This window comes from Triturus cristatus, chromosome 2_1, assembly GCF_964204655.1.
Source record: "Triturus cristatus chromosome 2_1, aTriCri1.1, whole genome shotgun sequence".
In the NCBI taxonomy this organism is placed as follows: Eukaryota; Metazoa; Chordata; class Amphibia; order Caudata; family Salamandridae; genus Triturus; species Triturus cristatus.
In genome coordinates this window covers 415,273,295-415,290,193 of record NC_140581.1, presented here as the reverse complement: position 1 = coordinate 415,290,193, position 16,899 = coordinate 415,273,295, and the positions used below count along the sequence as shown (strand labels likewise).

The following is a 16,899-nucleotide window of genomic DNA, read 5'->3' as shown; positions in this document are numbered from 1 at the left end:
AGGTGGTATATGAATACCAACACCAGTAGCAATGATGACCTGATTCTTACTCTCCAGAACGGTGTCATCCATGGCGTGCAAGTCTAAACCTGCCGACCCTGGGGTAGCTCTGCATGGAGTCAGAGCTCCGGGAGTAATTTCCCAATACATCACAGTTTCACTGATTACATTAGGCATAGTCTCAACATTTGGGGGAAACAAACGCATAAGTGGAGATTCAGCATTTAAAAAAGGACGATTATTCAGAATCAATAGTGCTTGTGGTAAAAAGTCTCGCCAGTTTTTATACTTGTCATCTGTTAACTTTCGTAATTGGTCCTTTAACAGGCCATTCAATCTCTCCACCAGGCCCGAGGCCTGCGGGTAGTAGGGTATATGAAATATCCATTCAATATTATTTTCCACACAGAATTCTTGTACCAATCTTCCACGAAAATGGGATGCATTATCAGATTGAATTTGGAATGGCACACCATAATACATCATAATTAATTCTAATGTTTTTATGGTATTCAATTGGGTAGCTTGCTTACATGGAAGAGCTACCAGCAAGCCACTATATGTATCGACAATTGTGCAAACATATTGACAATTCCTACTCATGGGAAGGGGTCCGATGTAATCAATCTGCCAAATTTGAGCGGGCAATTTCCCGCGATGTAAATGGCCTCTAACAATTTGGGGTACCTTACGCTGTCTGATATGTTGACAGACGGGACAATGTAAAATAACATTTTTGATTAGATCCAGGGGAATATAAATTCCTCTATCAGCAGCCCACCTGCTAGTGGCCTTCTCTCCAAAGTGTCCTGCCTTCTGGTGTGCCCATTTCGCCAATCCCGCAATATCAGGATCTTGTCTGTCCACCACTGCCTCAGCAATTTTAGATTTTTCATCTGCAATGTTATGAAAAAATTTGTCAAGGGAGTCTATTGGAGTGTGAGCATCCACATGGAAGATTGTAACAGTACTCTGTGGGAGCATCTCCCAAATCTCTTGCCATAACTCTTTTCCCCACAATTCTTTGGAATGTAACTTCCAATTATGGGAATGCCAAGTTGGCAACCAAACAGCCAGTCCATTGGCAGTTGACCAAGAATCGGTAAAAATATGACATGTACCAGGTAATTCTTGTTTCAAAACTTGGTAAACAGCGTAAAGCTCGGCAAATTGGCTACTCTTCCCTTCACCAGTTGTGCTCAACAGTTTCTGTGTGACCGGATTATAAGACACCGCCTTCCAGTGCCGTGTCGTCCCAATAAACTTCGCCGACCCATCTGTGAACCAAACATGGTTTCTGTCCTCAGCGGACAAATCATCAAAAGGTCTACCCCACTTAACAGGAGACTCCTGTTCTAAAGGTACGGAACATTCACTCTCAGTCTCAGTCGACGGTGCTTGCGCCACTTGCTCATGTAAAGACGCAACTCCTTTCGGGCCCACACGTGCCCTGTCTTGTATGTACCATTTCCATTTAATCACGCTCGCCTCTTGAGCATGCCCAATTCGATGAGTTTTCGGTGAACTCAGAACCCACTGCATAATAGGAATTTCAGGACGCAAGAATATATCATGTCCCAAAGTCAATTGCTCGGTATCCACCAAAGCCCAATAACAAGCAAGTAGCTGTTTCTCAAAGGGTGTATAACGCTCACCAGCATCAGGTAGCTTTTTGGTCCAAAAACCTAACGGTACCTTACTCCTGCCTTGTTTCTGCCACAAACTCCAATTTGCATAAGGGCCTTGCACAGACACATTCAAATCCACATCACCATCACGTACAGGCCATAGATCCATAGCATGTTGAATTGCCTCTTTCGCCAGACTAAATGCATCTTGCTGTTGCTTATCCCATTCAAATGCATTCTTTTTACGTGTAATTCGGTACAAAGGGGCCAATATTTGACTCAAATGAGGAATATGCTGGCGCCAAAAACCAAATAAGCCAATGAAGCTCTGGGCTACCTTCCTATTCCTCGGAACCGAAAAATCAAGAATCTTCTGTTTAACTTGAGGGATCACCTCGCGGAGTCCCTCATGCCAATTAATACCTAAAAATTTTACAGCTTGGGACGGACCTTGTAATTTATCCGGATTGATCTCCCAACCTTTCTCACGCAGACACTCAATGACTCTATCTAATTGTGTCTGAACATCCTCTTGTGTTTCGCCTTGGATCAAAACATCATCAATATAATGACATATCTGAATTTTGGGATGAACTGGTACCTCAGCCAAATGTTCTGCCACCAGCCGGTGACAAATCGTAGGACTATGCACATAGCCCTGAGGAAGACTTCTAAACGTCATCTGACGCCCGTTCCACGTAAAACTGAACTGTTCCTGACACTCAGGGGCAATTGGAATAGAAAAGAAAGCATTAGCAATATCGATGGACGCATACCATGTACCTGGATGTGTTTGGATTCTTTCAATCAGGGTAATAACATCCGGTACTGCAACAGTCAAAGAGGGCGTGTGTTTGTTCAATTCTCGATAATCAACAGTCATGCGCCAAGAATTATCACTCTTACGCACCGGCCAAACAGGATTATTCCAAGCAGAAGTAACTGGAGTTATAACACCTGCATCAACCAACTCCTGAATGGTGGTACTAATCTCTTCATGACCACCCGGAATACGATACTGCTTCTGACAAACCACTTTGGTCGCCTGGGGAACTTGTATGGGGGGCATCCTTAAACGACCAACCCGTATAGGTCTGGACGAGATATAATGCGTCGTCCCAAATTGGTAACACCCATCATCAAGATGCAACGTCATTCCCTTCAAAATATCAATTCCAATTATGAATTCTAAGAGTGGCACCACTAATACAGAATATTCCTTTCTAGGGATTCTACCTATTCTCATTTCAAGCAAAGTTTGAACTGCAGGGGTTTCTTTTCCTCCTAATCCGGTAATAGTAAAAGGCTGCCCTGTAAACTTCTTTGATTTTCCATGAATAAGAGTGGCCTCCGCTCCTGTATCAACTAATGCTCGGGCCCTTTGGATATTACGATGTCTCCAATAAATATCAATATCTACATAGGGTCTATTATCTCTATGAGCCCATCTGTGTACCGGAGCTTGACCTATTTCCTAGTCATTCTTACTGCATTCTGTGTACCAGGACAAATCAGGATAAAGACTCTCACGTTTCTTAGGTATCGGTACCTCCTGTTCATATCCATTCCCCGTACGGAACGGATTCAAGTCTTCAGTATTATACCGTGGGTTACGATCAACCAAGCTGTGACGATTCTCTCTCCTCCTCAACTCAGGAGATTGATCCCTATCATCTCTACGCCTGCTGTAAGCATGATCATTTCTCCCCCTTTCCTTTTCCCCCTCTCTCTCCCTGTCCCGCTCTCGACGGGGGGACAGATCACGTACAGGACACCGATCATCACGACGACCAGAACGCCCACGGCGATCGTCATCACCGCTACCATCAGAACAACCACGATCACACTCAGTCGTTCGAACACGCCGGGCACCCTCCTTCCGATCCAAGCCCCGTTTGCGAAACAACTCCCACAAATGAGCAGTAGTCTCACCATCAATGTCCTCCCGACGTACACCATCAGCCAAAAGACCAGTAAAGATATCACGTCTAGTAAATTTATATTCACCAGGAGTACGAGTGTCAGACCGGGGCTGACGTTCAGGTTTAAACCACTCACCCAACTCACCGAGTCTGCGCACCGATTCCAACACCGTAGATAGCACATTACCAGTCTGGTTAATCAACAAAGTCATCATGACCTGCTTGTAGGCGACAGGAGAAGAGCGAATGATACGATTCCGCACAGAAGAAGTCAACATCCCATCAAGCAACCTGTCAGCAGTGCCCAGAAAAATAGCCGTTTTCATCACTTCCTCCTTAAGACGTTGCGCAGCATCACGCAAGGTATACCACGGCTTGTCATTGACAGGCCAGTCAGATTCAGTAGGATACTTCAAATTACAACCCTCAGTTGCCAATTGGAGCAAAGAAATTTGACCACCACCATTATAGTTACGAAAATGATCTTGCACAGTAGAATCCAAACTCAAAGAACAAAATTTCAAACAGTCGCCAGTATCCAGCATAATACCGGCAGCGCCCAGTTCATAAAGGCGCACCATCCATGTGAGCAAGGCCTCACCAGTCCGCTGCCGAAAGCGCTGCAAAATATCACTAATTTCTTGTTGAGTAAAATCTTCTAAACAGTCCAAAGAAACACCCTGCGGAGCATTAGGAGATTGCTGCAACTTCCGACGAAAAACCGGATGCGCAGAGACCACGGGACGAGCATCACAAGGAGCCCGAGCAGTACTAGTAGAGGGACAATCAGTGTAAGAAGCATCGATCCCGCCCGAAGAACGAGCATAATCACGGGGTGCACCATCAGAGGTGCGAGAAGCAGACTTACATTCATGACGGGAACGAGAAAACTCGTGCGCAACAGACTCCTCACCCGAGGAACAAGAGGTACTCGAGTCCCAGATATTACCATCCCATTCATCAGGATTCCAATCTAGTCCAGCTTTCGCCACGACCAGACGCACCTTACGCGTCGAAACTCGACCACGCCTGTTCTTGTACTTATAACGAGCAATCCGCACAGCCGCCCTTTCGGCAACCGTTTGGTAAGTGTCAAGTTTGTCAGAAAGCAACTTATTTTGACATCGCAGTAGAGTATTAGAATTCTGAATCTCAACAAAGTGTGCCTCCACATCCTTAAGAGAGATCTGTAATTTCAACAATCTCTCATGCAGAATCCGATACGCAGACAGAATAACCCAACCTCTGCGCCCCAAAGCGGGAACCTCCTCACCCTTCAATACAGGTGCCGTCTGCAAACAAGTAATCACGTCAGCCGGTTCCGCCGACTCCAAAGAAGAGTTCCAATTTTCACTCAGACCAGTAGAGTCAGCCCACTCACGGGCTAAGGCTCCATAAGGCGTTGAATCCCATCCGGGAATATCAACGGACAATTTAAGAGTAGATTTAGATTTCTTAGAAAACATCGCGAAAAAAGAAAGAAAAAGAAACGCAGAGAAAAGAAAGGAAGAGAGAAAGAGAGAGAGGAAAAAAAAAAACTATACACGCAAATATATAAAAAAGAAGGCAAAGAAAACCACGCACACACCGAAAGCAAACATAAGACAAACAAAACGCACACAGGTTTCGTAAACAGTTCGTGACGCCAAATGTTCTGCTTGGGTTTTCGGATCAGGTGGAACCCGCTCAACAGAGCCTTTCTAACCCAAACCAGAACGTTACCCCCTCCCTAGGGCCTTTTTACACCTAAATAACCACATATATATGTACCACCTAGGGACAGGGAATTCCTATTATATATATATATATATATATCAAGACCTCACAGCCTCGCGATCTGAAACAGACCCAGGACTTCCTACCCAGACGGCAGCCTCAGCCTCGCGGTCTCAGACAGACCCAGGACTTCCTACCCAGACGGCAGCCTCAGCCTCGCGGTCTCAGACAGACCCAGGACTTCCTACCCAGACGGCAGCCTTAGCACGAGCTCATCCTATTATTACCATAATACACGACAGGGGAATCAGGGTTACCATGTATCAGATCACACAAAGACTATTAGTTGAGCACAACCTGTTCTTTAGTTCGAGGGGCTCTTTTCTCCCTCATTCAGTTACCACTTACCTGATCAGGATTAACATCTGTTCATGTCAAGTTGAATCTGACTAGAAGAATAGGCTATCCTCCTATACAAGGATACACAACACATGCTGACTCACAACAAGCTAAATACTTTATTTAATTGCTACATGCACACTCACAGAATACATCATATATACAACCTGCAAGGAAAGTAAAAGGTTAAGTTATACACTTCAATAAAAAGGGGTCGACATCACCTTAGTCGTATGTAGCCTGTGCTCAATGGTCATCTAGGTTCCCTTCTCGTCTGTGCCTAGGCTTCGCCTGGAAGTCACACCTCCGCAGTCGCGGATCTACTCCCTTCTCCCTCTCCGAGTCACTGGAACCTCTTCCTCATCGGCTACTCTCTCCTCTTTAGATTCAAGTTCATCATCTGTCTTCCCTGAAATAAGTAGTAGCTTTTCTGCTAACGGCCAGGTGCCGCCTATGGACTAGAAGCAAGTGCCAGTATCTGCCTCAGACTTTCACTAATATAGAGGTGCATTTTCTCATGGAAAATTCCAGCCCGTAACCTGCCGCCCACCAAATTCTTGTACCTCCCCGTACCAAGGACACGTTCCCAGCCGGCCGGCCTGATGTAGTGTCTTCGGCATGAAGAAAAATACAATCCTTCGATAAGGGCCGGCCTGAACCGGTTCTCTCCAAGCGAACAACACCTCATAACTAAAACATCACCCTCGACCTAGAAACTTTCCAAGCTGCCGGAGCGGAAAGAAAGATGGAGTCTCTCCCGTTTAAGGCCTACCAGGCCTGGATTCAGCACGGCTCCATGAAATACCCTCACTATAGGGCAGGTTATCCTTAATACTAACGAATCTATCCCCTAGGCTATGTATGTAAGCCCTGATCTATGGGGAGGAGCACAGGGTTGTGTCAAAGTGTCTAATAAATAGGCTCTATTCACTACTCTAATCCTTAGACTTGGATGGAAAGAGACTGAAGTCATATTAATCGCTCTACAACACAAGAAGGCCGGGAAAATCGAGCAGTACACTTACATACAGTGATTGGTGTACACTACTAGTAGAGTGCAGACCATCATGCAACCACATACAATTGGCATACAATTGGACTATTTTTTTCTTGCAACTGAGAACTGCCAATCTTCACCATGAGTAAACCAGCATCATTTGCATCTTTGGATATTGAGTTTGAAGAGGATAGGGTTGAATCCTACACTGTGCCGCAGTTAAAAGCTATCTGCGAAGAGTTTAAAATCTCTGTAAGAGGCCTCTCCAAAATTCCCTAAGGTGTTGAGGGCCGGGTTGGAGTCAAGGGTTGCCAGCGAGCATGACGACCAACCTATGGAGGTGGCGGAGAATTTAAATGGACAGCAGGATAGGCTATTGGGTCTGCCTGGGGGGAGGTTACCTTCCCCGGGGGGTAGCAGTGTATCTTCAAAGGGGCTGTCTCCAGCAGAAGAGCTAGAGGACAGGGGGCAAAACAGGATGAATGAATTGGAGCTCACGAAGCTCAGGCTGGGGAAAGAGGAAAAGGAGTTGGCATTTCAGAGGGAGAAATAAGCCCTGGAAGAGAAAACAATGCTCTTTGAGCATGAAAGAGGGTTGAGGGAACTGGATCTAAAAGCAAAAAGTCCAATCCCAATGGTGGCAGTGCACCATCAGTTTCTGAAGAAGGGAAGGTATACATCCCCTAGGAGGTTATTAAGGATTCTGTGAAGCAGGAAGACATTGGCCAGTGTTTTATGGCCTATGAGGTAGCGATGAGGTCCTACAGAGTCCCTGAGAGAGACTGGGGAGTGGGGTTGTGGAGCCGCTTTGTTGCTGAAGGGAGGAACATGTTACTAGCATTGTCCACTGAAGATCAGATGTCTTATGCTCCCATGAAGGAAGCCTTGATAAGGAGGTATGGTTTGACCCCAGAGCTATACAGGCAGAAGTTGAGGGCTTGTAAGAAGCTGAAGTCAAGCACTTGGATGGAGTATAAACTCCTATTTTTGCCGAGCACTGATTTTCAGGGGCTCTATAATTTGGTTGCATGGGAGCACTTGTCAGATAATTGTTTTCCAGAGCTACGCCAGCACCTGATTGACAGTAAGCTGACTGACCCCAGGAAGCTTGCTGTGGAGGCGGACCACTGGCTCAGTACCCGGGTCCAAAAAGGTCATGTGGGAGACTCCGCCAAGGGTGGGCAGTGTCGCCAGCAGAAGAGTGGGGGGGACAAGGGTAAACAGAAGGAGTTCCAAATATTGCCCTAAACTACATCCCAAGGGAACCAAGAGAAAGGTTCCCAGCTTCCCACTGAAAAGAAGCCATGGGTCCCTGCAGGTAAGCAGACCCAGAAGGGTCCCGTGCATGTTATGGTTGTAGTCAGGTGGGTCACTAAGTTTCCCAAAAAGATTGCCTCTGCACCCGCTGGTGCATCACTCTGGGAGATGGCTAATGTAGCCGTGAGGGAAGAGTCAGTGCCCAAGAGGGATGGGGTCCCGCAGAAATGACCCGGGTCTCTTTAGGAGACAGTGAGATTGTCCCAAGAGCTCATCTGCATGATAACACTAAAAAATACAGGCAGTGGGTAACCATTAATGGCCATAGTGTGGAAGCTCTGAGAGACACTGGAGCCAGTGTGACAGCTGTCAGTTGTGGGCTAGTGTCCGAAGTGCAGGTGGTCCCCAACACATTCTACGCAGTAGTTGCAGCTGACAACTCTGAGTGTCTCTTCAAAGTTGTACAGGTTCTCTTTGAGTGGGGGGGGGGTCTCGGGTACCTTGAAAGTAGCTGTGAGGCCAGCCATGCCTGTTGACTGTCTGCTAGGCAAAGATTTGGTGAGTTACCCTTGGGAGAAGGTGGAACGTAATCTCATTTGGAGATGTTGGGTCTGCCTGAGTGGGCGTGTGCGACTACTCGATCTATGACAGCTGGTAAACGTGATCAAGAGGACCTGGAGCCTGAAAGAGTGGCCCAGGTGCCTGCCAGAAAGATAAGAGGCAGGGGGCACTGGAAACCGGCCCCCGAAGTTCCAACGGTCCAGGAGGAGGCAAACCTTGAGGGGGATGTCCTGGAGCCTACAGGGAAAGAAGTGGCCGACCTGGGAGACCTGCCTGAGCTGACCCATTGGCAGCAGTAAGGGGGCCCCTCCAGGGAGTAATTCTGCCAGGATCAGCAGAAATTCCCTTCACTTGTTGGTTTGCGGCAGCAGGCTGCAATCCAGGCAGCAGGTGATCAGTCTGGATCACATTGGAGTTACTGGGAGAATTTTCTCCTGTATATTGAGCCTAAGGTTGCTGAGCCTGGGTCAGTCCGTGTGCTGGTGGTACCCCAGCGCTTCAGAGCCTTCCTACTGGGTCTGGCTCATGATGTGCCTTTGGCAGGGCAAATGGGGCAAGACAAGACCTTTGAAAGGCGTAAGAACTCTAACACACATTGTAGGTCTTGCCTGACTTGCCAGGCAAGTGGCAAGAGTGTAAGGAAGTGCAAGGCACCTCTCCAACCTTTCCCTGTAGTCAGCACTCCCTTTGAGAGGGTGGCTATTGAGATTGTGGGGCCTCTGCATCCCAAGACAGCCATGGGCAATAGGTTCATCCTGGTCTTGGTAGATCATGTAACCCGGTACCCGGAAGCCATCCCTCTCTGGACTGTGATCCCCCCCTGGTGGGTCGTGCGTTGATGGGGATTTTCTCCAGTGTGGGGTTCCGCAGAGAGGTGGTGTGTGACTGGTGTACCAACTTCATATCCAAGTATATGAAGTCTATGTGGCAGGAGTGCTGTGTTACCTACAAGTTTACCACTCCTTACCACCCCCAAGGTAATGAGCTGGTTGAGAGATTCAACTGGATCCTGAAGAGTATGATTATGGGTCTTGGTGAACCCAGGAGGCATAGGTGGGACATTCTCTTACCATGCCTGTTGTTTGCTTTCAGAGAGGTACCGCCGAAGTCCTTAGGGTCCAATCCCTTTGAGCTCCTGTATGGGAATCCTGTAAGAGGACCTCTAAGTCTGGTCAAAGAAGGCTGGGAGAAAGCTCCCAGTAAACCTCCCCAGGATGTATATAGCTACATGCTGGCCTTCAGGAACCAGACTAAGCGCTCCAGGCAACTCGCTCAGGCGAATCTGGAAGCCAGCCACGAAGAGATGAAATGGTGGTATGATCAGAATGACACTCTGATCAAGTTTCAGCCTGGTCACAAAATGTGGGTCATGGCCCCAGAGAAGCCTTGTGCACTCCAAGATAGGTAGACTGGGCCATTTGAGGTAGTGAAGTGCAAAAGTAAAGTCATCTACCTGGTGGACTTGCAGTCTCCAAGGAACCCTTTGCGGGTCCTGCTTGTAAACCGCCTTAACTTAAGCCCCACTTGGAGAGGTCCGAAGTGGGCATGCTTCTAGCAACAGATGCTGGAATGGAGGAGGAGACAGAGCCTCTTCCTGACCTCCTGTCTGCTAAGGAACATAATGGGTCAGTCAACGGTGTAACACTCTCCCCCATTCTGACTCCTTAACAGCAAAGTGACTGCCACCAACTGTTGGGACAGTTTGCTGATCTGTTCTCCCTGACCCCCGGTGTCACTCAATGGTGTATCCATGATGTGGACACTGGGGACAGTCCTCCTGTGAAGCACAACATTTCCAGAGTGACTGACAGGATCAAAGCTTGCATCAAGGAGGAGGTCTCTAAGATGTTGGCGCTAGGGGAATTGAGCCCTCAAACAGCCCTTGGGCCATCCCATTGGTCTTGGTCCCAAAGGCTTCTGCACCAGGTGCCATGCCAGAACTCTGGTTCTGTGTGGACTACCGAAGGCTCAATTCAGTCACCAGGACTGATGCCCACCCCATCCCCAGCGCTATTGAGCTCATAGATTGGTTGGGAGCTGCCAGAACCTCAGTACGCTTGACTTAACATCTGGCTACTGGCATATTGCCTTAACTGATGGGGCCAAGGAGAGGTCTGCATTTTTAACCCCAGAGGGGCACTACCAATTCTGGGTGGTGCCCTTTGGGTTGAAGAATGTTCCTGCTACCTTTCAGAGGTTGGTCAACCAGGTGTTGGCTGGAGTGGAGGATTTCAGTGCTGTCTACCTAGATGACATTGCAGTGTTCACTGCCACTTGGGAGGAACATCTACACCCCCTCTGGGGAGTGTTGACGGCTCTGCAAAGGGCAGACCTCACAATCAAGACAAGCAGTTGCAAGATCCGGCATGGTTCAGTGGTGTACTTAGGACACCAGGTAGGAAGTGGCCAGGTACCGCCCTTACAGCCCTAGATTGACACCATTCTGGCTTGGGAACCCTCCCCAAGACCCAGACAGAAATTAGAGCCTTTTTAGGCCTAACCGGATATTACAGGAGATTTGTCAAGGGGTATGGCACCATTGTTGCGACCTTGACAGAGCTGTCTTCCAGGAAGCAGCTCAGGAAGGTGAATTGGACTGACGCCTGCCAAAAAGCTGTTGATGCCCTGAAATTTGACATGTGCATGGAGCTCGTGCTCAAGGCACCCAAATTCTCACTGGAATATGAGGTGCAGACAGATGCTTCAGAACATGGTGTATGGGCTCTGCTCTCACAGCTAAATTAGGAGGGCCTAGACCAACCTGTAGCCTTCTTTAGAAGGAGGTTACTTCCACCGAAACAGAGGTGGAGTGCGATTGAGTGTAAGGCTTGTGTTGTGGTCTGGGCACTGAAGAAGCTGAGGCCCTACTTGTTTGGGACTCCCTTCTGAGTTCAGACCAACCACAGCCCCTCAGATGTTTGATGCAGATGAGGGGTGAGAACCTAAAGTTGTTGAGGTGGTCCATTTCCTTACAGGGGATGGACTTCACGGTGGAACACCGCCCTGGTACAGAACACGCCAATGTTGATGGTCTGTCCATATTTTTCCGACTTAGTGAAGAGAACTCCATAGATGGTGGGTAGTTATCCCCATATTTCAGCTTTAGGGGACACGTCTTAGACCTGACAGCCTTGGCATGGGTTTCCCCTACAATTTATGCCTTTATCTCCCATATTTTTGCTGTGTGTTGGTCTTCGTTTTGCTGGTCTAGCTGCTTTGGGCACTTTGCCACTGCTGTTCAATGCCAAAGTGCAAGTGCTCCCTTTGTAAATTGTCGTTATGGATTGGTGTTTCCATAATTGGCTTATTTGATTCACTAGTCAGTCCCTAGTGCAGTGCACTGTGTGTGCCCAGGGCCTGTAAATCAAATGCTGCTAGCGGGCCTGCAGCACTGATTGTGCCACCCACATGAGCAACCTATAAATGTAACTCAGACCTGCCACCGCAGTGTCTGTGCACAGTTTGGTACTGCCATGTCGATTTGGCAAGTGCACCCACTTGCCAGGCCCTAACCTTCCCCTTTCTCACCTGTCAGTCACCCCTAAGGTAGACCCAATGTACCCCTGTGGTCAGGGTGCAGTGTATGGGAAAGGTAGGACATGCCCTGATGTGTATGGCATGTCCTGATAGTGAAATACTGCCATTTGTTACTATTGTAAGGCTATCTGTCCCATAGGATAGAATGGGAAGTTTGCTTATAACATCTTGTAAGCATAACTGCCCCTGGGAATAAGATGGGAAAATAAAGTTTGATATGCCTGAACTCAGAATGTTAAGATGCATCTTTTAGTGAGGGTGATTTTTACATTCTGGTTTTGAAAAAGGACCTGGGCTGTGTTCAGAGCAGGGGGAGGAGATTTCTTTCACATCTGAATAAGCCTGGTCTGCCTTAGACAATGCTGTCTCCACCTCCTGCCTGGAAGCTGCACCAGAGAGGACTGAACTGGTTTTGGCTGGGCAAAGACTTTCTCTGCCACAGAGAACAAAGGATTTAGTATTATGAAAAGAGGGTCCCAGACTTTTAGATCACTTCAGGGAATCAAGAGGAACCTTTGCCAAGAAGAAGAGCTGGAGAAACTGAGGAGGAGTACTGCCCCTTTGCTGTTTGCTGTCTGGGGTTCCCCTACAGTGGCTGTTTTTGCCACGGAAAGGACAAGGACGTTGCTGTTTGCTGTGTCCCCTGCTTGAGGAAGATCTCCAAGGGCTTGAAATAGAGCTTGCCTCATGATCTGAAGTCTCAGGTACACAATGACTTCACCATCAGCTGCCCTTAACTACCTGGCTGGGATTTATGACCTGCTAAGAGGTGCCTGCTGCTGTTTTGGACCTCTGGAGGCTGTTTGCCGCTGGGAGCTGGGAAAGTAATGCAACTTCGAGAAGCGCAACGCATCCTTGCCTGTTTCCGATGCATCGCTGAAGAAACCGATGCAGCGCCTGCCTGGAACTCATGAAATCGCTGCACGCCGCATCGAGGGTATCGATCTGTAAAGGTCGAGATCACCGCACCGATTCCGACGCAGGCTCTGCTGTGTGGCTGCAAGAATCAACGCATCGTGGGACCGCGGCTGAAGAAACCAATGCAAGCATTGTTGCCACCGCCACATCGAGAACTGGCGCATCCCCGATCCTCATGCATTGCATCTGGGCGCCAGACCAGCAGGAACACCGAGGTCGCAGTAAGAAACCAGCATATCACCTCCCCTTCAGTAAGGAACCAATGCATCTGCATGGCAGTAAGGCACTGACGCATCACCTTCCTTGAAGTAAGGAACCAATGCATCACCTTCCCTGGTCGTAAGGTACCGACACTTATATATGTAGAAAACAATGGTCCTGAGCAGACACTAAATTTTACATAAAATTAAATATAGACCACAATGGGTTACTATGCACATCCAATGTCCAGCCGGACAGGGGATTTTTATTTTTCAGATACTAAAGGATATGGTCAAGGATAATGAAAACACTACATTTATCGTGGGGCACAATCCTGCACCCTACAGCATGGGGAACATGCGGGGGGGAAAAAGGGAATAACAATGCAGACAGTTTAGGACAAACAACAGTTACAGGCAAAGACTGAGAGCCGTTGCAACTTGCAGGCATAAATGAAGTTGTAGCAAGTTTGACAAAATAGAGACCACAACGAGTAAGCACAATGGATATTTGTGGCACTATTTTTAAAAAGTCGACGTTTCGATCCCAAGCTCATTGATTAACGGGATCATCTTCAGGACTAAATTTATAACATTTGCCTGGTTTTTAACGCCCCAATTGAGGACATAGGGGTATCACATATGGCAGGTCAGAGTGGAAACTGACAATGAAGAACAGCGTTGTTGCTTTTGGTTTGGTCGCTTGCAGTTAGGGTTTCTATAAAACTTAGTGGGTGCTGGAGCGTGCTGCTCCTTGCCTGGATCGGCTGTTGGGTAGTTAGACTGTGGTGCAGATGGGCCACATTTCAATGCGCCAAGGTATTGCTTCAATATACTAATATGTTACAGTCCAAGCTGTGGAGAGATACAGCAATGGAGATCTCTGTCCTCAGCAACAATGTGCTGTGTAGTAACCGGCTCAATGGCAGGCACTGTATAGTAAGGTACCGACACATCACCTTCCCTGCAACAGTTTTTGTTTGTGTGCGAGACTCATCCAAGGTACTTTGCGTGAAATGTGTTGCATCTGCAATTCGCTTTGAACAGAACTAGTTTTACCATTTAAAAAGCATATCTTGATTACTGTATTGTGGTTTTTTGTCGTTATGGTTTTGTTTGCTTTAGATAAAGATTGCACATTTTTCTAAACTGGTGTATTGTCCATTTGTAGTGTTTTCACTGTATTACTGTATGTGTTCACAAATGCTTTACACACTGCGTCAGAGATAAGCCTGTCTGTTCGTGCCAAGCTACCAAGGGGGTGGGCAGGGGTTATTTTAGAATTGTATCCCCCTTACCCTCACTAGAAGCAAAGGTCCCTATTTGGAAAAAGGTACCTACCTCTGCCAACTATAGACCCACATTTCTAACATTCCCTATTTGGACAAAGGTGCAAAACATTACCAACTAGAGACCCCCATTTCTGACACTACTCAAGAGTTGGCTCTTTCCTATATAACCACCACACTCAAACAGAAATGTACAGAATATGCCTGAGTATGTAAAGATTTATAAATTGACTAAATGTATGTATTTAGATATATGCATTTCTTTGTACAAATATATATACTACCTATAGTTTAAAAATATATAGATATTCTTTAGGTTTGCTTAACATATGTATATATTACTTATGGTTAAAATATAAATATAATTAATATTTTATTCTTAACACTCAGAGAGTCCAAGGGGCGATGCAAACGATTAGAAAGAAAATGGAGAACCTCACGAGAGCCCGCCTCCAGGAAGGCCTGCAAGACCTCACTAAGGAGCTACCACCATGAACTGAAAGATACCAAGAAGAAAGCTCTGACCCGGAGGATTGAAGCCAGCAACAACAAATACAAAGAACTCTTCATCATTGTTAAGAAATTCACCCATCCGGCAGCTACCTCTAACTCCTTCACCCTGTCACAAGGACTCTAAGGTACACTGACAAAATGTTGACACCTAAAATATCCCCATACAAAAATATTGTGACCAAAATATCGATGTCAAAAATATCTACATCCTTTACTTATAATGGCAATTACAAAAATATTGAGAAAAAAATATTGATGTCATAAATATAGTACAAAATATTGTGTGTGTATATATGTATATATATATATATATATATATATACATATATATATATACATATAATAAATTAATAAATATTTAATATATTAAAGAATAAAAGTAATTTTTTTTAAATCTTATTTAATATGCATTTTCCCCCCCTCATTCATCTCTAACTACAATGTCCACTCCAGTCGCCGTGCCCTGGAACCAAAAAAGTCGACGTGGGGGAAAAACCCACTTGCGGGTACGCATGTGCACAGAAGGGCACTGTCCCAAGTGGGTAAGTCTCTCTCAAGCATAGTCCAGAAAAAGCGGCAGCTGCACAATAAGGAGGAACCATAGCAGCCTAGAGAGATTTTATAGGTGTAATCATAGGGCAATCTGTTGTAAACATTTTGCCTCCTAACGATTAGCCCCCGTCCCTTCTCCTGACCATCTTAGTATCAAGCTCCAAAATGCCTTCTTTGTATTAGAGGGTCTCCACCTTAGATCAAACTTAGATGTATAGAGCAGGGAATCTAACCACTCTGAGTGTTGAGGAGAGGTTCCTCCTACCCACTTAAAGCATATTTCCCTTCTCTCTGGTATTATAGCATAAAACAAGAAGTATCTAGCCGGGCCTGTAATAGTATCTGTTACTCCAAAAATAATCAACGAGGGGCTTACCTTAAGTTGCAGCCTCAGTATATTTGAGATGGCCTTACCCACTTCCTCCCAGAATTCGAGAATAGCCGGACATTGCTGAAACATATGGATATCCGATGCTTCCTCTAATCCGCATTGCATATATTTGACGGGTTTCCTTTTGCCATCTTTGACAACCTTTTCAAAGTTATGTAGGCCCTAACGAGTGAAAAAAACTGTTTTCTCCTTAACCAAGCAGGCTCAACAATTAAGAATAAAGTGCTTATCGATACTTGCCAGATACACTGCCACTGCTCTCCCGGCAAACAATCTCCCCATAGATCTTCTGCCAATGTAAAATCTCCATCTATAGCCACTTGGATTGCCCAGTATCACATTGATACTTCCTTGTTCCCAGGAGGTTTCACCACCAGTTGCTCTTCCAATTAGCCCAACTTCTCAATTGGATGTATTTAAATTTTGCGATTTTCCCCTCGAGATTCATTTTTAGCTCTGCCCATGATATAAGATTGCCGTCCTGGGCAAGATCTCCCTAGCAATATATTCCTGTTTCTCTTATTGGAATGGCTAGTTTGTCTTTTAGGCAGTCTGGCATTCCTAGAGATTCCGATATAGGAGCCAAATTCAAATAATAATTCAATACCTTTCTAACAATGAGGGAAAGACCCGTGTGCACAGTGAGATATTTTATAATTCTGAACCGTTTTCAATTAAGCCTTCCTGCGCTCAACTCCTCGTGGCCCACCGTTAAGCCACAGAAAATACAATAAAAACCACCATGAAGAAGGAGTGCCAATGTGATCACAATATTAACAATTAACTATTGAAGTCCATAAATAATCCAGTTCCAATGCAAGCTTCCTTTTTTACTGTATCCAGTCTTTTATTGATATACGTTGACTTTTACTTTTTCATCTTCTTTTCATTCAAAAATAGTTCTTCAAGAAGACATTCACAAAATATATGATTAAATGTACAGTCCACAGCTTACGCGTTTCGTCCCTCTTGAGACATCATCAGGGCTGTAAAGAAAAGAAACATGATAAGAAATTCTG

General features: G+C 46.1%; 1 long non-coding RNA gene across 1 annotated transcript in view; it reads left to right on the top strand.

Moving 5' to 3' along the window:
- LOC146865391 (uncharacterized) overlaps positions 1-16,899 on the top strand; it is a 200,398-nt gene that overhangs the window by 26,139 nt on the left and 157,360 nt on the right. Inside the window, exon 2 of the long non-coding RNA XR_014976628.1 lies at positions 14,815-15,062. This is a non-coding gene — a long non-coding RNA (uncharacterized LOC146865391). The remainder of the gene's footprint in view (positions 1-14,814; positions 15,063-16,899) is intronic.